Raw genomic sequence first — 21,546 nt, 5'->3', positions numbered from 1 at the left:
GGAGAGAGAAAGCAGGCAGGCAAGCAAGCAAGCAAGCAGAGGCTTGTGGTATCTTGTATGCATAACATATGCACGCACTACCGGGATAGTATTCTCTTCAGTTTGAGCATACCTAGCCATAGACAGTACCTGCATTTTAATTAGGTTTTGTTTTACTTTAGCTCTGTGTTTAAGGGTCAGGCAGGATCATCTTTAAATGTCCTTTATATGCTATGGTAGAAACGACATGGTGTAGTGAAGATCGGACTCAGGTTCCTGAAGGTCTGAGAGCTGCCACTAAGCTTCACTCGGACCTCTATCCTGACTTGACACCATCAGGGTTGATCTGCTTTCCCTGCCCACTTGAGCTTGGAAGTGACTGATTCTAAGGCAGTGAAGGCAGATTTTGACAGAGAGTAGTACTGGAAAGATAAGACAAACAAACACAAAGACAGTGTAGTGGTGAAAAGCCATTTTGGCACAGGAGGAAGCTGCCAACACCCTTCCCTAGCAGAACACACCGGCCATACTAACAGCACAGAGCAGAAGTTAATGTATACCACTATGACCTTGCTCCATTAAAAAAGGTTATATGTCATACATTCTGAGTCTTAAAAGAGGGCTATGTCCTCCTCGTTAGGTACTATGAAGAATTACATAAAGATGGTCAAAAAATCTAGCTGTTAAAGGACTGTGATCTCTTATATGAACAATTGACCTAAATCCCTAATGACAAGTCTCAAAAGTACCATTTTATTTGCTAATTATTACACAGTGTAGATGATCACACTATGACACTCATAAATTCTTCCCCTCCACCTGAACCTCTGGGGAAAAAAAAAAATCTATTCGTGTCACCAAGCTTCCTTTCTCCTGATATCTGGGGACGGAGGCCCAGGGGAGGCAACTGGGGAAAGGAGGCTGAGGGGAGGGAACCTGGGGACAGAGGTAACAAATTAAGTGTAAGAAAAGGATTCCAAATATCTTCTACAAGAAATTCTTCAACACATTAGCTTCCACTCCATTTGCATTGGTGTCTTCCCACCCACTGAATCAATGGATTGTGAGTTTCATGGGATGGCTGAAGCCATCATGTGGCTGTTCTTATTAACTGAATAACTTATTAACTTACTAACTGAATATTTCTCCCTTTGTAAAACTGCCAAGGTGGTGATGCCAGGGCTTGAGCAGCTTCACAAAACACTGAGTGGCTACCACACACCTTTAACTAAAAAAGATTTCCTAATTTGCTACAATTCTCATTGAGGAAATCTGATTTACAATTGACACAATTTCACAAATTCATGATTTTTTATCTGTTGATATGAATGGTGAAAATAGATAATAAATTCTTAAAGGGACAGCCTCGGATTATTCAAAGTCTACTTGAGGCAATCTTCTAAAGTCCTTTGGATCACAATCCTCTTTACTGTATCAGCCTCATCTCAAAAATAATTCACTTTTAATTTTTGTTTAAATACTTTAGAGAGAGAGAATTGTTGTGGCAGATGTTTGCACTACCTAATGGGCATGTGCAACTTTGTGCTTGCCTCACCCTTGTGCATCTAGGTTTACATGGGATTTAGGGAGTCAAACATGGGTCCCCACGCTTCCCAGGCAAGTGCCTTAGCCGCTAAGCCATCTCTCCAGTCCATAATTCACTTTTATATAACGTATCCATTCTAACAAGGGTTCCATTTGTCACAAATATTCTATTTTGGTTTGTAAAATAAAGCCAAATTCTTAGACAAATTTTACTTTTCTGGGTTGTTTTACACTAATTATAAGGCCCTTGGTAAAAAAACATATTTGAAAAAAAGTTTTACCTTTAACAAATTCAATGTCTCCTGAACTATTTGCCACAAATGCATGGAGAAAAAATACTGTAGTCACTAAAACTTCTTTAAAAGTTCCAGTATATCTGACAGGAATAAAATTTCAAAACATTTCACTCTGTTAACACTGGAGATTCCACATACGAAAAATGGAGCAGTATGTGCCTTTGTTAAAACAAACCTATTTCAATTATTGTGGAAATAGAGTTGTGTCATCTTATCTTTGTTTTGGCTTCAATGTTTGCATTGTATACAAGCAATAGACCTGCTAATTCTACATCTTCATTAAGAACTGCGTAATGTAGGGCAATGTTTCCATGGATATCTGCATCATTAGGATCCGTTCCATGTCCTAGTAAGCTATCCACACACAACCAAAAACCCCCCGTCTGGTCTGTGGACAAAGAGTTCACCGATTTAAAGACATCAAGATAAACAATCCACTCACTAGTTTCACAATTACTTCCCTATAAATGAAATGCATTCATTTTCCTCTAAGCATGTTTTGTTCCCATGTTGACATGAGGTCTCCTTATGTAGCCTAGACCTTTCTGGATTCAAAATCCACTTGTCCCAGTTTCTCATGTGGTGAGATGACAGGGGTGAGCCCCAACCTTGATATTCTAAGCATTTCAATGACATTGGTCTCACACTGAAATTGTTGGCTGTTACCTAACTTAATCAGTGGAGTACAGTGCTCATTGTCCTATACGCTGATAGTACATTGATAGTTTAGTAGAAGATGCACCACTTCTCTATGGCTGTAGGCAAAAGCATAATGCAGAGCAGTTCCATGCAAATGAGAGGGCATTTTAGGAAATTATACAACACTATGTCAAAACACATTAATTACTATAATTATAAAAATAAGATAGTGTACACTTAGTTTTCTTCAGAAGAGAAAGTGTTAGAATTTCCTTATTTTTATTTACTCTTGGTTTCTGCTCCCCATAAGATTGGAGTTATAGGCAGTCCAGCTACATCTAACCTTTCATGTGGATCCTTGGGAATCAAACTGGAGCAGTGCCAGGCTTCCCAGGCCTTCATGCTTGCACTCTTAGCCACTGAGGGATCTCCACAGTCTACCTACTGATTAATGGTTCTGGGGCTGCACCATATGGCTCTACCAGTGTTTTTGTCCCTGCCCAGAGCAGCCTGTCTGATAAAAAGGTGCATGGCCTTTACATTGATCTGAGCTTGGCTTTGAATCCTACTTTACACCTTGGCTTTTCTAGGAGCTCTATTCATTTTTCACATCCATAAAGTGGGGATTGAAAATAGTAGTTACCATAAAAAATATTAGTGTGATGCTTTAATGAGAATCTACTCAAAGCCTCTTATCAGTTCAAAATGCCTAACTGTTCAGTATTTGTTAGATATGGTAACTAATACCATTGGCTACTACTAACAAAAATAACATTCCAGGGCTGGGCATGGTGGTGCATGCCTTTAATCCCAGCACTTGGGAGGCAGAGGGAGGAGGATCACTGTGAGTTTGAGGCCACCAGGAAACTACATAGTGAATTCCAGGTCAGCCTGGGTTAGACCAAGACCCTACCTCAAAAAAATAAACATGCCACGCATGGTGGATTGTGCCTTTAATCCCAGCACTCGGGAGGCAGAGGTAGGAGGATTGCAGTGAGTTCAGAGTACCCTGAGACTACATAGTGAATTCCAGGTCAGCCTTGGTTAGAGTGAAACCTTACCTTGTAAAAAAATATTTAAAAAGAAACATTCCAATTATGTGAAATAGAATCATAACTAACTTTGCAGATATAAGGTTTATGTATTTAAATAACCATAGATTTTTTTCTTTTATTTTAAGAGAGAGAGAGAGAGCAAGAGATACAAAGAGACGGAGATGCCTGCACCTCAGCCACTGCAATTGAACTCCAGATACTTTTACCACCTAGTGGGCATGTGCAACTTTGTGTTGCCTCACCTTTGTGTGTCTGGCTAATATGGGATCTGGAGAGTAGAACATGGGTCCTTAGGCTTTACAAGCAAGTGCCTTAACTGCTAAGACCTCTCTTAAGCCCTAAATAACCATAACTGTTAATGTGAGAACATGTCAGCTCTGTTGCCCACCTCAGCCTTGATCTTGCAATCCATTACTCTCAGCCTTTTAGTAGCTGGGATTGCAGGCCAGTGCCACCCTGCCCAGGCACTTTCTGATGCCCCTCATCTCACACTTTGACAGCTCTAGCATTTGAATGCCACTTGTAACTGCCAATGTTTTACAAGTGTGATTGGCAGGATTTTTTATTTATTAGTATACAAAATAAAAGATAATCACACAAGGCTGAATAAGATGTGCTCGTGACTGCAAGGCAACACAGACTGTGTGAGGATCTTCGCGAGGAGCCACGTCCTCCTCCTCCACTCTTCTCCCAGCTCTATGGAATGGATGGGTAGGAAGGAATGGCTAAGGTCCCGCCCAGCCCACTGTCCCCATTTAGGATGAGTTCCTTTTTCCTTTGCAGGGCCTTGGATTTTTGCTCTTCTGATAGTCAAAGTGAAAAGACAGAATCTCTCAAATTTCTGGACCTGAGTACTTGCAGCCAAAATGTTGGGGAAACCTCCATCCACCTCTCAACATTGTATAGATGTCCCCACCCGCAGAGGTGACACAGCTCTCCCAGGATGACCAGTCCCCCAGGCAGGCCCCTGCCCCTCCAGGCTGTTACTTGTTCCTTATGTCGGTGTCGTTCACGTTGACTTCTCCACTCCTGAGCAGACACTGCACTGTGTCTACTAAGTCTTCACTGGATGCTTGGTGGAACTGCCCTACAGGCTTGTAGGCCCGGTGGTATTTCGGGGTTTTGCTCCTCTTACGCTTTAGGCACTTGCAGCAAAAGCAAGACCTGCACAGGCTGGTGCAGAAGCTCTGGGGCTCAGGGCTCCTTCCTAACCCTGAGACTCTCCTCATGATAGAGGTCAAAGGCCTCACGGGGCCCTTTCCCCGCATCAATCTCAGGTTTTCGTGGCCTTACAGCCACACTCTGAGTACTTTCTAGGCAAGAAAATAGCAAATCTGGTCACCACTTTACAAGAACTGTGCTCAAGGAAGACCCTTGATTCAGTAAATGGTAGGAGCAGTTGGTTGCCAGGCAACACAATTAAACATGAGTTATGTCACAAGCACATGTGACCAGCCAGCCTCAACTGAGGGATCTGGAGGGCCAGCCATGCACAAGCAAGTGCGAGGCAAGCCTTGTCTGTCACATGGCAGCTCTGCGCACACGGAGCCCTGCAAAGGTGCCCTGGGGTGGGGGGCAATGAGTGAAGTGTGTAAATCCTTTGCCATGCTCAGCTCAGCCCAGAATGCCAAGTGCTTTTAGTTTGATGAACAGGCCCTGTTGTGCATTTGGGTGGTTTTTGTTCTGACCTATGATGTCAGGCATTTAAGATCATTGGTGACTTATTTTTGCTTTTTAGATCTTCCCATTTTCTTCACTTGAGTTCAAACCAAATCCACCAATGTGAACCTCCATGTAACAAGGACAAGGGCAGAGCAACATGAAAGGGACCACAGGCTGCACAGTGGCAGCCTCCGGGAATTCCGTTGCGCCTGCTCTGCAGGCATATCTGCTCTGCAGGTACTTCCTGGGCTGCTTAAGCCACCTCCTTGGCCTCTGCAGCATTCCCGTTGCCCCCTTGAAGTAATGGAACTCTGCATTTGTTGTTTTCTTTCAAATCCAGTGTGTTCTATGTGCCTTCCTTGCTCTGACATAACTGCCTGGTAGGTATGATAACTGCCAGCGTTGACCGTGACCCTGCCAACCAGGTAATAAATCACTCTGGATTCAGACACGCTGAGGAATTTGTTAGATGACATCCAGTGAAGAGATGCGTCCTTCTGAGGCAGCACCAGGGTCTTGGAGACAGCCCTGGGAACGAGCATCACCTGTAGAATGCTGTAGGTGCATGTATCTGATTTGCAGTGGCTGTAGGCCCTGATATGCCCATTCTGTCTCTCTATGCTTGTAAAGAAATAAATAAAAATATTTTAAAAGACTAACTTTTTGTGATCTGATTAATAGTCTCACCTGTAATAAGCTGGCACCATGACACCCATGAATGGATCTATTCATTCTTTTCTAGCTCACCTCTATTTGTTGTAGAATAGGGGACTGACTCAGGACTTCATATGTAAGCATTCAAGGCAGAACTCGGGACAGCACCCTGGACAGAAAACTGGCAGTGCTGTGGGCCTTGGTCAGGAATCCACCAGAGGAATCCTGATCCTCTCGCTTCACCTTCACTGTCACCAGGTCCAGGAATGTATGTGGACCTCAGGGAAAACCCTGAGAAGGCTGTGGGGTCTGGGCCTGGGGGAGGCCTGTTCTGTGCTGGAGTCCACACCACCCTCCGCCCCTCCTGCTGGGCAGCAGTGAGCAGTGCTGAGGTGCTGCAGGGCCTGCAGGAGGCCACAGAGGGCGCACACCCACCAAGGCAGAGCCTGGCCTTAGCTGGCCCTGCTGCCTGAGGAGAAGGACCAGGTGCAGCGCAGCTTTAGGGGCTCTGGACACAGAGGCACTGCAAAGATGCGGGGCCTGGGCAGACCCATCCTGAGAGACTGTTCATGCCAAGCCCCAGAACCATGTGCACAGTGATGCTGAGAGAAAGGTGTTGAGGAACACTCCAGGGAATACTGGCACACGGGGTCCACGCTGGCCAGGTCAGGCACAGAGGAGAATCTGCGACCAGCCAGCCGCAGGAGTACCCCACTCGTGTGAGGTCAATGTCCTCTGTTGGCACTGCCCACTTGTGCACACTTTTATGAAGTCTACAGTGACGCACAGTAATGCCCCAGGTCCTTCCTGCTCACTGGTCCTTCATGATCGCCTGGAATGACAACCAGTTCTGCAAACTCTGTTCATGATGTGCCACCACTACCAGTGAAGGGGATTTTTTTTAATTATTTTTACTTATTTTTATTTTATTGTTTTTTTCTTCCCCCCAGGTAGGATCTCACTCTAGCCCAGACTGGCCTGGAACTCACTCTGTAGTCTCAGGCTGGCCTCAAATTCATAGCAGTCCTACCTCTGACTCCGAAGTGCTATGTTTAAAGGTGTGTGCCACCATGCCTGGCAATTTTATTTATTTATTTGAGAATGAGACAGAGAGAATAAGTGACTATGGTAAGCCAAGGCCTCTTGCTGCTACAAATGACCTCCAGACACACATGAATCTGGCTTCATGTGAGTTCTGGGGAATCAAACCTGGGCCAGAAGGTTTTGAAAGCAAGCACCTTTAACTACAGAGCCATGTCTCCAGCCCTGATAAACATTTTTAAAAGGTAACTCTGACTTGGAATGGTGGATCTCATGCCTGCAATCCCAGCTGAGGTAGGACTGATTTCTGTGAATTCTCAAGCCTGACAGGCCTATGCATTAGCTTTTTTTCTCTCTCCCTCCTCACAAAAAAATTAAGATATTTTTAAAACTTTTTTAAAAAGACCCTACTAATAGAACTAGAAACCAGCACTTTCTGGAAAGGGATTTGGCAATATTATCTTTTAAGAAGATAAATGTGGACTGGAGAGATGGCTTATCAGTTAAGGTGTTTGCCTGCAAAGCCTAAGGGCCATGTCAACTCTCCAGATCCCATGTAAGCCAGACACACTAATGTGAGGCAAGTGCAAGGTCACACGTGCCCACCAAGTGGCACAATCATCTGGAATTTGATGGCAGTGTCTGAGGCATGCCAATTTTCTCTCTCTGTCTCTCTCTCACACACTTGTACTCTCTCTAAAAAACAAAAAATATAAATGTGTAGGCAATGAAAAAAAATCTCAACAGTATTAGTAATTAGAGATACCACTTCAGCAGCCTACTAGAATTTTTAAAATTAAAGACGGGCAACAGCAAAAGCTGACAAGGATGGGAGCAGTTGAGAGCTTCATATATTGACAGGACAGTAAAATGGACAATCTGAAAAACAGCCTGGAAGTTTCATATAAAGTTAAATATATATTTTATGAACCTGTAGCTCTGCTATGCATTTGACACAATAGCAGTAATGTTATGATTTGGATATGAAATATCCACCCCAAACCCATGTGTTGAAGGGATTAATCCCCAATACAGTATTCAGAGGCACAATAGTGCACACCTGTAATTCCAGAGCTTGCAAGGCTGAGGCAAGGAAATATCAGGAGTTCAAGGCTGGCCTGATGTACAACAGTAGTTGAATCCAGGGACTCGTGGGTGTGGGGAGACAGCTCCATGGTTAAGAACACTTGCGGCACAAGCATAAAGGATTGGCGTTTGATTCCTAGCACCCACATAAACAGCTGGGCATGGCCACACACATATGTAAACCCAGCCTTTTGAGGAGTGGAGATACGAAAATCACTGAGGCTTTCTGACCCTCCCTCAGCAACAAGAAAACAAAAACAGAAGCTCTAGGTTGGAGTGAGAGACTCTGTCTCAAGGAAACAGGTGGGTGATAAGGAGGACAGGCAGGTGAGTGAAAAGAGGAGGTCACCCAACATTCTCCTCTAGCCCAGGGTGGCCGTGAACTTACAGAACTTCAGTCTCCCCAGTGCGGTGTGAGCCATCTTGACTGGCTAATTGCCTTAAATTTGGGTTTTCAGAAACCGTACAGGGCTCATGAGAGTACACATATTTCCCTAGGAAACTCCCTAGGCACTGCATAAATCTTAATTAATGACCTCTGAGAAATAACTATGAATACTCTGAATTTTTAGAAAACACACAGAATCATAGTTTCCACTGCTGTGTCAAAATAACCTTGCTGCAGTTTCAATTTATGAGTCCACTACAGCTTCCATGTTCAGTGCAGGAAGAATGACAATACTCATAAACTGAGTGAAATAAACATTTCTAAAATATCTTTATAGGACCATTGCGTTGTAGTAAATATGCTCTGATTTTATGAAAAGTATAACATAAATTTTTTGTTGGTAACACAGATTGTATGGACATCACTTACTATATTTTATTAATGTCTCCTACAAGTTCATTTAGTTTTTATTTCATTACCTTAGCAAGGACCATTACCCAGTGTTGAGATTTTAAAAATCACAAAACCAGGTGTGGTGGTGCACACTTTTAAAAAATATTTTTTGATTTACAACTTCCATAATTGTAGACAATATCCCATGGTAATTCCCTCCTTCCCCCCACTTTCCCCTTTGAAACTCCACTCTCCATCATATCCCCTCCCCCTCTCAATCAGTCTCTCTTTTATTTTGATGTCATGATCTTTTCTTCCTATTATGATGATCTTCTGTAGGTAGTGTCACTGTGAGGTCATGGACATCCAAGTCATTTTGTGTCTGGAGAAGCACGTTTTAAGGAGTCCTACCCTTCCTTTGGCTCTTACATTCTTTCCGCCACCTCTTCTGCAATGGACCCTGAGCCATGGAAGGTGTGATTGAGATAGTTCAGCACTGAGCACTCCTGTCACTTCTTCTCAGAAGCATGGTGCCTTCTGAGTCATCCCAAGGTCAGTGCCATCTGAAAAGAGAAGATTCTCTATCCAAAGTGAGAGTAGTGTTAATATATGGGTATGAACATTAAGAGAAGTGTTTACTGGGCACTTTGGTGAGCACAGTATATACTTTTAGTCAGACAGCAGCAGACGTAACACTCTTAGGGCTCATGACTACCCCTGCTGTAGGTTTTCAGTATCAGAGATACATTCCCTCCCATGGAGCATGCCTCCAGTCAAGTTAGAGGGCAGTTGGTTTCCCCCATGACACACATGCCACCATTTGCACCCATTGGCTCATTTGACCGGGCTGACCAAATATAAGTCCTGTAGTGTCCACTGTTGGGTATCTTTGCTGGTGATTTCTCTCTCTCCCATTGAACTGCATGCAGCATGGCTTTTTCCAGCCTTCTTTCACCTGGTCTATACATGGAGGAGGTTTCAGCTCAGCTCCAGTGGGGTTTCTCAGTGACCTTGCTACCCAAGTATGTGGAGTCCTTGGCAATAGGGTCTTACCATTTATTCCTGGTGGGAAAACAAGGGCCTCAGCAATGGTTTGTAATGTTTTGGGGATATCAGGGACCTCCCTGGCCAACAACTCACTGGAAGGTATCCCATCCCTTGCACTGAAAATTTTCTAGTAACAATCTATGACTCCTGTGTGTTCCATTGTCCAAAAACAGTAGTATTTATATCTTCTTAGATTTTGATTAGCCCTCCCTCCACCTTTCCTTACTCAATCTCTTCCCTTGGCCTCACTTAGGCCTTTTCTCCCCTATTAATCTGTTCTTCTACTTACATATATACAATACCATCCTATTAGGTCTCCCCTTCCCTCCCTTTCTATTCTCTTTATATCTGCTTTCTAGCTTGCTGGCCTATGCTACTGAGTCTTTTCCTACTCACACAGAGGTCCAGTTATTTGTAGCTAGGATCCACATATGAGAGACAACATGTGATGTTTGGTTTTCTGGGCCTGGGTTACCTCATGTACTATAATCCTTTCCAGACCCATCCATTTTCCTACAAATTTCATAACTTCATTTTTCTTTACCACTGAGTAGAACTCCATTGTATAAATGTGTCACATCTTCATTATCCAGTCATCAGTTGAGGGGCATCTAGGCTGGTTCCATTTCCTACCTATTGTGAATAGAGCAGCAATAAACATGGTTGAGCAAGCCTCTCTAAGGCAGTAAGATGAGTCCTTAGGATATATGCCTAAGAGTGCTATAGCTGGGTCATATTGCAGATTTATTTTTAGCTGTATCAGGAACTTCCACACAGATTTCCACAATGGCTGGACCAGATTGCATTCCCACCAACAGTGTGGAAGGGTTCCTCTTTTTCTACATCCTCACCAGCAGTTATGTTCATTTGTTTCTATGATGGTAGCCAAACTGACAAGAGTGAGATGGAATCTCAGCATAGTTTTAATCTGCATTTCCCTGATGACTAAGGATGTAGAACTTTTTTTAGATGTTCATATGCCATTTGTGTTTCTTCTTTTGAGAACTATTTAGTTCTATGGCCCATTTTTTAATTGGGTTGTTTGATTTCTTATTATTTAATTTTTTGAATTCTTAATACATCCTAGCTATTAATCCTATGTCAGTTGTACAGCTTGCAAAGATTTTCTCCCATTCTGTAGGTTGCCTCTTTGCTCTAGTCACCATGTCTTTTGCAGTAAAAAAAAAAAAAAAAAAAAAAAAAAAAAAGGCTTGTAATTTCATTAGGTTCTAGCAGTTAATTTGTGGTTTTATTGCCTGAGCAATTGCGTTATATTCAGAAAGTCTTTGCCAAGACCAATATGTTGAAGGGTTTCCCCTACTTTTTCCTCTAGCAGTTTCAGAGATTTGGGTCTGATATTAAGGTCTTTAATCCATTTGGACTTAATTCTTGTGCATGGAGAGAGAGAAAAATCTATTTTCATCCTTCTACAGATATATATACAGTTTTCCCAGCACCACTTGCTGAAGAGGCTGTCTTTTCTCCAATGAATATTTTTGGCATTTTTGTCAAAGATCAGATTGCTATAGCTACCTGAACTTACATCTGGGTCCTCTATGCTGTTCCATTGATCAACATATTGCTTTTGTGCCAGTACCATGCTGTTTTTGTCACTGTGGCTCTGTAGTATAGGTCAAAATCAGGTATGGTAATACCACCTGCCTTATTTTTGTTGCTCAAAATTGTTTTGGATATTCTAGGTTTTGTTATGCTTCTGAATGAATTTTTGGGTTTTTTTTTCTATTTGCGTGAAGGATGCCATTGGAATTTTGATGGGGATTGAATTAAATATGTAGATTGCTTTTGGTAATATTGCCATTTTCACAATATTGATTCTTCCAATCCAAGAACAAGGACATCTCTCCATTTCCTAGTGTCTTCTGCAATTTTCTCGCTTAAGTGTTTTAATGTTTTCATTGTAGAGATCCTTCACTTCCTTGGTTAGGTTTATTCCGAGGTACTTTATTATTATTTTTTTTTTGATGCAATTGTGAATGGGAGTGCTTCTCTGATTTCATCCTCTGTATGTTTATTGTTAGCATATAGGATGGCTATTGATTTCCGTGTGTTTATTTTGTACCCTGCTACATGGCTATAGGTGTTTATCAGCTCTAACAGTTTGCTGATAGAGTCTTTAGGGACCTTTATGTATAGAATCATGTCATCTGCAAATATTGATAACTTGATCTCTTCCTTTCCAATTTGTATACCTTTTATGTCTGTCTCTTGGGTGGTGCACACTTTTTTTCTTGGTTTTTGATTTTTCAAGGTAGGGTCTCACACTTAGCCTAGGCTGACCTGGAATTCACTATGTATTCTTAGGATGGCCTCAAATTCACAGTGATCCTTCTACCTCTGCCTCCCAGGTGCTGGGATTAAAGGCATGCATCACCAAGCTTGGCTGGTGGCACACACTTTTAATCCCAGCAAGCAGGAGGCTAAAGTAGGAAGATCACCATGAGTTTGAGGCCACTCTAAGAATACAGAGTGAATTCCTGGTCAGCCTGGGCTAGAGCAAACCCTACCTTGAAAAAGAAAACTTTATAAAGAGTTCCAATATCTTTGTGGTTAATTTAGAATTGATTTCTTAAAAGTAAATAAATGAATGTGTAGATTAGATAGACAGGTGTAGCAGACCGCTCAGGTTCGCTGAGATGAACTTCCAGAAGAGACACAGTTATGGAGGAAGGGATATTTATTGAAGCTTACAGATCCAGGGGGAGTTCCATAATGCCAGAAGAAGCTGGCCTGCCTTCACAGGACCAAGCAATGAGAGAGGGGAGCACAAGCTTAAAAGCCAAAACCACAGCACACTCCAGGAACTCCTGCTAGGCACACTTTGACTATCTTTAGATTGAAATCTGAGACTCACCACCACACCTTAAGATCCACCCAGTGACACTGCCTCCAGCCAGGTGGCTGCAGATGCAAACTACAAACAAATAAACAACTGAATATATTGGGCGCCATCTATTCAAACCACCACATTTCACCCCTGGCCCCCAGCAGATCTAAAACCATCACACATTATAAATTGTACTCAGTTCAATTTCAAAGGTCCCCATAGTCTTGACCAATTTAATATATTAAGATCTGTAAAATCAAACAAGTTAAACACTTCTAACATATAAAGGCACAGAGTAAACATTTTAAACTAGTATAAGGCAGGGCAAGGAGAGACTAAAACAATGTAAACTTTACCACCATCAAACAAACATCAAACTTCGGCAGTTTAAGTGCAATATAACCAGAGACTGACAGTCTCCAGATTTTCCAATTTCATCCCTCCAGCTGGACAGAGTAGCCAGGGAACACTTCCATCCCAGGCCAACAATGTTCTCTATGGTAGCCGTTGTAAAGTCCTGGTATATCCAAAACATCTTCAGGTCTTCATGCAAACCATGGTCCATCTTTCAAAGGCTCCTTTCGCCTATCAGGGCATCATGCCCTGCCTCATGCCACATCTCAGCAGCGGCTTCTGGAACTGTGTGCAATTTGTGACCACTCCACGCATTTTTCATGCTTCTGAAACCAATTCCAGGTGTACAGGACACAGCCATATTCTTAATTCATGGATGAAATAAATCATAACCTAGAAAAACAGGTTCCTTCTCCAGTCAACTCCTTTCAAAAGAGTTTGTATTTCCATGTGAGTCTTTCCTCAGGCATCCTTTCCATTGTTTTAATGTAAGGCAGTTGGACCATCTTCCTTAAGATTGCTAATGTGTTTAACAATAGCAGATTTAGTAACTTTAATGCTTGAGGTTTTCTAACTTAAAGTCTTAAATCTCTCAGTCCAATCTCTTTAGCCAAGCACATCAGTCCATAACAAATTTAGCCCTGATTAAACTCTCTGGGCCTGGATAGCAGTATGCAGCCAGTCCTTATGCCAGTTATGCCTGTTGTCTTTCCTTTCCCTTAGAAAGCTCATAAGCCAAGCCTTGAAGTTCAATACTGTCTGCACTTAGCATTTTTAAAGTCTCATCAGAATAGTCCATAAAACTTGGCTTACCATTCCAGAAGGCATCTTCAGTTGCAAGCACCAAATCCATGTCTATTCCTGCAAAACAAAGGTTTCAAAAGATAAACATCAAGATCAACATGGTCAGGTTCATTTCTCTCCACTTCTGGTACCAAATTCTGTAGCAGACAGCTTCAGGTTCACTGAGATGAACTTCCAGACCAGACACATGGAACCCCAGGCAGCCAGATGACAGGAGCATCCACAGAGCACCCATCGCCTATTCCACAAAGCTGCTCCCTGCCTGCTCCACCTATGCAGGAACAAAGAGATGGACTTTTGTTTCTGGGGGGATCACAAGCCTTTTTGCGGGGGAGGGTTGAGGTAGAGTCCCACTTTAGCCCAGGCTGACCTGGAATTCACAATGCAGTCTTGGGGTGACCTCAAACTCATCGTGACCCTCCTACCTCTGCCTCCAAAGTGCTGGGATTACAGGTGTGCGCCACCACGCCTGGAAGAACATAGGCCTTTTGAAGAAGGGTACCATGAACACATCAAGCCTCACCTTCCTTCTTGCCCAGGAGACCCTGGGGTCCTTTCACTTGCCCAAATCCCTGCTAATCACTAGGAAGACTGTCCCTTGTCTGCCTGCCTGCAATCCTCAGGACCTCAAGAATCTAAGGTAGGAGGATTGCTATGAGGTTGAGGCTACCCTGACATTACATAGTGAATTCCAGGTCAGCCTGGATTAGAGAGAAACCCTATGTAGCAGACAGATTCAGGTTTGCTGAGATGAACTTCCAGACCAGGCACAGTTATGGAGAAAGGGACTTATTGAAGTTTACAGATTTAGGGGAAGTTCCATAATGGCAGAAGAAGCTGGCCTGCTTTCACAGGACCAAACACACAGAGAGCAACACAAGACTAAAAGTCAAAAGCCACAGCACACTTCAGGAACTCCAGTTAGGCACACTTTGCATATCTTTAGATTGAAATCTGAAACTCACCACCACACCCTAAGATCCAACCAGTGACAGCACCTCCAGCCAGGTGGCTCCAGATGCAAACTACAAACAAATAAAACACTGAATATATTGGGGGCCATCTATCCAAACTACCACATTTTGCTCTTGGCCCCCAATATATTTACAACCATGGCCTACTGTAAATTGTATTCTGTCCAATTTTAAAGGTCCCCATAGTCTTGACTAATTTAAGATAGTGAGTCCTGTAAAAAAAAACAAGTTAAATATTATCAAAATATAAAGGCACAGAGCAAACATTTTTAACTGGCATAAGATATAGCAAGGAGAGACTGAAACAATGTAAATTCAAGTACCATTAAATGAACATTAAATTTTTGCAGTTTAAGTTTAATATAACCAGAAACTGACAGTCTTCAGATTTTTCAACTTTGTCCTTCCAGCCGGGCAGAGTAGCCAGGGAATATTTCCATCGCAAGTCAACAGTGCACTCCATGATAGCCCGTGTATATCCAAAACATTTTAATGTCTTTATTGAAGCCATGGTTCATCTTTCGAAGGTTTTTTGTTGTTGTTGTTTGTTTGTTTTGCCTATCAGGGCATTACACCTTGTCTCATGCTGCATCTCAGTAGCAGCTTTTGGAACCATGTATAATTTATGACCATTTCATGTAATTTTTTATGTTTTTAAAGTTAATGCCAGGTGCGTAGGACACAGCCATATTCTTAATTTTGGAATGAAACAAACTGTAACCTTTAAAAGTAGTTTCCTCAGGCTGGAGAGATGGCTTAGCGGTTAAGCGCTTGCCTGTGAAGCCTAAGGACCCCAGTTCGAGGCTCGGTTCCCCAGGTCCCACGTTAGCCAGATGCACAAGGGGGCGCACGCGTCTGGAGTTCGTTTGCAGAGGCTGGAAGCCCTGGCGCGCCCATTCTCTCTCTCTCCCTCTATCTGTCTTTCTCTCTGTGACTGTCGCTCTCAAATAAATAAAAATTTTAAAAAAATATATTTTTTTAAAAAAGTAGTTTCCTTTTCCAATTAACTCTTGTCAAAAAACAACGTTTGTATTTTTAGGGCCTGGTGTGGTGGTGCACACCTTTAATTCAAGCACCTGGGAGGCAGAGGTTGGAGGACTGCTGTGAGTTTGAGGCCACTCTGAGACTGCATAGTGAATTCCAGGTCAGCATGAGCTAGAGACCCTACCTTGGAAAAAAAAAAAAAAGTTTGTATTTTTAATAGTCTTTCTTTAGGCATCTTTTCCATTGTTTTAATGTTAAGCAGTTGGGTCATCTTTTTTAAGATTTTTTTTTAATTTTTTATTTATTTATTTGAGAGCGACAGACACAGAGAGAAAGACAGATAGAGGGAGAGAGAGAGAATGGCCAGGCCAGGGCTTCCAGCCTCTGCAAATGAACTCCAGACGCGTGCGCCCCCTTGTGCATCTGGCTAACGTGGGACCTGGGGAACCGAGCCTTGAACCGGGGTCCTTAGGCTTCATAGGCAAGCGCTTAACCGCTAAGCCATCTCTCCAGCCCAAGATTTTTAATGTGTTGACAATAGCAGATTCAGTAACTTAAAACCAGTCAGTGCCTCTAATTTTAACTTGTTTGAGGTTTTTTAAACTTAAAATCTTGAATTTTTTAATCTGATACTTTTAGCCAAGCACATCAGTCCATTATAAATTTAATCTTGATCAAACTCTCTGGGCCTGGGCAGCAGGATGTAGCCAACCCTTCTGCCAGTAGTCCAGTTCCAACAAGTCCTCTATAGTCTTTCCTTCACCTTAGAAAACTCATAAGCCAAGCCTTGAAGTTCAATACTATTTGTATTTAGCATTTATAAACTCTCGTCAGAATAGTCCATAAAATTTGGCTTACCATTTGAGAAGGCACCTTCAGTTGTAAGCACCAAGTCCATGTTCATTTTTTAAAACAAAGGTTTTAAAAGACCAAAATTTATATGGTCAGCTTCTTCTCACCCCACTCCTGGTACCAAGTTCTGTAGCAGACAGCTTCAGGTTTGCTGAGATGAACTTCCAGACCAGGCACAGTTATGAAGGAAGGAATTTATTGAAGCTTACAGATCCAGGGGAAGCTCCATAATGGCAGAAGAAGCTGGTCTGCTTTCACAGGACCAAACACACAGAGAGAAGCACAAACCTAAAAGCCAAAGGCCACACAGGACAGCATACTTCAGGAACTCCAGCTAGGCACACTTTGTATATCTTTAGATTGAAATCCCAAACCCACCACCACATTTTGGGATATGACCAGTGACCCTTCCTCCAGCTAGGTGGCTGCATATACAAACTACAAACTAATAAAACGCTGAATATATTGGGGGCCATCTATTCAAACTACTACACCCTGGCTTGACAATCTAGTATTTTTTAAAATGGGGATGGAGAGATGGCTTAGAAGTAAGGCAATGGCCTACAAAGCCAAAGGACCCAGGTTAAATTCCTTAGTACCCACATAAAGCCAGATAGACAAGGTGGCACATGCATCTGGAGTTCCTTTGCAGTGGCTGGATGCCCCAACATATTCTTTCTTTCTTTGTATCTATCTTATCTATCTATCTATCTATCTATCTATCTATCTATCTATCAATCTATCAATCAATCTATCTATCTATCTTTCTTTCTTTCTTTCTCTTTCTCTCTTTCACATTAATTAATTAACAATTTTAAAAGTACCATTTCAGAGATCTGAGTCAGGTAATCAGATTTGACTGACAAGCACTTTACCCAGTGAGTCATCTCCCGGATCCTCTCCCTATGTATAATTTGTTTTTTAAAGCCATCTATGGAAAGTGGAATATAATTCAGTTTATTCCAGAATGAAAGGACTCACTATCATGAGTGACATGTGGGTGGAGCAACAATTTCCTAAGTCTACCTACTCCATACTACTTTATGAAGAGTAGATAACCTGGACTCTGGCATACCACCCCTCCCCATATGCAAATAAAAAAATTAAAACTAGACTATTTTTTAGTGATAAAAACCCCTGTATCTACAGATAGCATTTTTGTTATTTCTTGGAATAGATTTTGCTCTAGTCAGATTTAAGCATCAATAAATAGCAGTGAGGCACAAAAGAAGCAAACCAGAAAGAAACACTAATTTAGAACACTTTTCAGATTTATGTTTCACCTCCTGACTTTTCATCTTGGTGAGTTCTTTCAAGCCCATGAAGTGTTCAACTATTTCCTGGCGTGACATTAGGGGATGGAAATGGGGATGACTATGGCAAAGTCCTTACCTAGTTTGTGTGATGCTCTAGATTCAGTTTCTTGCCCCACGGGCACGGGAAGAAAAAATTACTCTGGGTTATTTTTATATTTTACTTATTTTCTGCAAGAGTGAAAAACTTTACTATCAATTCACCTGAACAAGAAAATAAATAAATGTACTTAGAAACATGAAGAGTGTCTCCCTCAAGCAGGAAGGGTAGGCAAGGCCTTCTTCCCCTATTAGCTGCAGCAGAAGGGGGGGCCCAACCCCAAGGAAAGGATTGATTTCCTTCCTTCCATTCAGCTGGTGGGGGGGAAGCACAGACCACCTCACTTGTGGAAATCTAAGATAGCAGTTCAGAACAAGACATGGGGGCAGGCAAGGCCAGGCCAGGCAGAAGGTGCACAGGAGTCTAGGTTCCAACCCCTTCTAGCTGACATCACTAGGGAGTTGTCATGGGCTGAGGATTCTGCAGGTGAGATATCACCACAGCACAGACCAACAGCATGAAGCTACTAGTCATCTGTTTAGTGTCTTCTGAGCTCCAGGAATGGGCAAAGCTGATAAAAGAGCATTAGACTGCCACCCAAGTACACCACTTCAGCTTAAGCACGAGGCCACACATGCTGAAGATCATGCCCAGCAGATTCATGTAGTAGGGCGTTGGGTCACCCAGAGCTGGGTTACACATGCTTGGTGGGGGATCATACCTCAGCACTTTGTCCAGCCTTCTGGGATATAAAATACTATATTTTATTTATTTTCGAGACAGGATCTCACGCTAGCCCAGAATGACCCGGAACTCACTATGTAGCCCAAACTGGCCTTGAATTTATCCTCTTACCTCAGCCTCCCAAGTGTTGGGATTACAGGCGTGAACCACTGTGCTAAAAGTCAGAAGGTAACCGGTGGTATCAGTCCTCGCCTCCTACCTTGTTTAAGGTTGTCTGTCCTTTCTTGCTGCTGTGGATGTCTGGCCAACTGCCCACGAGCCTCTGTGGAGTCTCTTGTCTCTTCCTCCCAGCTCACTGTAGTGCACTGGGATCAGACACATGCTCCTTAGCGCACCCGGTTTAGGTGGGAACCGGGGATCTGAACTCGGGTATTCACACTTGTTTGGCAAAAGCCTTATCCAGCTTATATATTGTATTTTGTTTGTTTTGGCTTTTCAAGTAGGGCTTCATGGTATCCCAGGCTGACCTGGAATTCACTATGTAGTTTCAAGGTGGCCTCATACTCACAACGATCCTCCTACTTCTGCCTGGGATTTAAGGTGTAAGCCACCACACCCCTGCTTCTATATTGGGTTTTAGAAATGCAAGTACTTTACCACAGATTCCTCAAGCCCAAAAGCTCTCGCTGAGAAATCCTATAATTCTTTTGTGAAACAACACTGACATTGTAAATTCTATCTAAAAAAAAAAAAAAAAAAAAAATCTTGCAGGGCGTGGTGATGTATGCCTTCAATCCCAGCACTTGGTTAGGAGGATCGCTATGAGTTCAAGGTCAGCCTGAGACTACACAGTGAATTCCAGGTCAGCCTGTGCTAGATTGAGACACTACCTCAAAACAACAACAAGCAGAAAAAATAAAAATAAAATAAAGAACCTTTACTTTTTGTAAAGTATCAAACCCAAGATCTCATATATATGCCAGTGTTCTAGCACATGCAAGGCCAATCACTTTTAAAGTGAACATATTATGACATAGAAAGTTCCTTCTAGAATTCCATCGACAGCAGAATGTGGTTTGCACACCTTTTAATCCTAGCATTCTGGAGTCTGAGGTAGGAGGATCCCTGTGAATTTGAGGCCAGCATGGACTATATAGTGAGTTCCAGGTCAGCCTGGGCTAGAGTGAGACCACGCCTCAAAAAATAAAAATAAAACCAGGCGTGGTGGTGGGCGCCTTTAACAAAATAATAGCAATAATAAAGTAGAATTAAAAAAATAAAATTCCATTGTTAAAATGTAAGCCCAACCTGGCAAAACAAGCTCTGTTAAATCAGCAATACACGACTGCCACCTCGTGTTAGAGAGTCTTCATTACACCCAAAATATTACTGTGAAAGACCACAAATTCTCTACAATTACAGAATATAGCTTTTCTTATAGAATCTTACAAATAAAACATTTACAGTCCACATGACATAAGTTATTTAGCTTTCTAATTCTCACAACACCTAGTTATTTAAAATAATAAATAATACTGTGAATGAACTGTAGAACTGTAAATGGAAATACGAACAATAAAAACCTCTTGCAAAAAAAAAAAAAACATGTTTTTTTCCTTTAAAGCAGGTTTCCAGTATACTAGCATCTATTTGAAAATGTACTTACCAAAAATGGACCTTAGGCTGCCCAAATTTTTTTAAACCCAGAGTGAAGGACTGAAGAATGGCCCCAGCTGACGCTAAATACTTTGGGGTGTAAGGCAAGAAGGTGAGATCGTGGTGAGGTGAGAAAAGGCAGACCTCTGTCCTTGTCTAAGGGCTCTGCCTGTGACATGCACTTTCCCTGCTAGTGTTAACAGGAGCGGCTCTATCTGCAAAGAGAGCTGTAGCCAGTACTGATGCTAAAGGGACAGGCCTCTAAAAATACGCGGCCGCTTCTTGGACATCTAATACATACAGACGCTTACAGCAGCAAGTTCAATAAGGGCCGCATTTTCAACTCTCCAGGCAAGTCTGTTACCAGTGGCAAGGGCACAGTCAGTGACCGGGACGTCTCCGGCCCAGGAATGACAGGCGCTGGCCTCCAGAGGAAAGCCACTTTCCCTCTGAAGCAGCAGTCTGCAGAGGGAACGTGTTAAATTCATGTAGGTGTGCACAAACAGCAGTTTCAAATGTCTCTCGATTTGTTGAAATTACACTTTTACATTCCTCCCCTAAACAAACTCTAGCTTTCTCTCCGCCTTCCGGTCCCTGGCGCTCGGGAAGCCGCGGCTGGCGGTGCAGACACGGCCAAGTCCAAGAACCACACACCACGCACAACCAGCCCCAGCAATGGCTTCAAGAAGCCCCGGTCCCAAAGATACGAATCTCTTAAGGGGGTTGACCCCAAGTGCCTGAGGAACATGCGGTTTGCCAAGAAGCACCCCAAGAAGGGCCTGAGAAAGGTGCGGGCCAGCACCGCGAAGGCGGCGCTCGCCAAGCCCAGGCAGTCCAAGCACCCGCTCCCCAGGGTGCCGGCCGCAAGCCAGGCGACTTGCCTTCATCGCCCACCCCAAGCTTGGGAAGCGTGTTGGTACCTACATCGCCAAGAGTCACAGGCTCTGCCAAGCAAAACCCAAGGCCCAGGCTGCAGCTCCAGCTAAGGCCCCGACCCAGGCTGCACCTCGGCTCCAGCTTAGGCTCCCACAGTAAGCTCTCCCTCCACCAGTGTAAAGACAGATGGACCAGCATGTCCCCTTGGCTGTTTGCAGATGGCAGGTGTCCTGTGCCATTTCTGCAAATAAACTTATGGCAGGAAAAAAAATTTTTTAAAAACTATAACTCATTGCTCTTCAAGACAAAGGGTGTTTTTAAGGAACGACAGATCCATAGAGAATGCTAGAATTAAAACTCTAAAGCAGCAGTGTGAGCT

At 42.9% G+C, this 21,546-nt stretch overlaps 1 pseudogene; it reads left to right on the top strand.

Annotated features, from left to right (window-relative positions):
• The first annotated feature begins 5,562 nt into the window (after positions 1-5,562).
• LOC123453555 lies at positions 5,563-21,326 on the top strand (annotated as a pseudogene).
• The last annotated feature ends 220 nt before the right edge of the window (positions 21,327-21,546 follow it).

This window comes from Jaculus jaculus, chromosome 12, assembly GCF_020740685.1.
Source record: "Jaculus jaculus isolate mJacJac1 chromosome 12, mJacJac1.mat.Y.cur, whole genome shotgun sequence".
Classification (NCBI taxonomy): Eukaryota; Metazoa; Chordata; class Mammalia; order Rodentia; family Dipodidae; genus Jaculus; species Jaculus jaculus.
The sequence above is the reverse complement of the archived record's forward strand: the minus strand, read 5'-3'. Positions and strand labels throughout refer to the sequence as shown.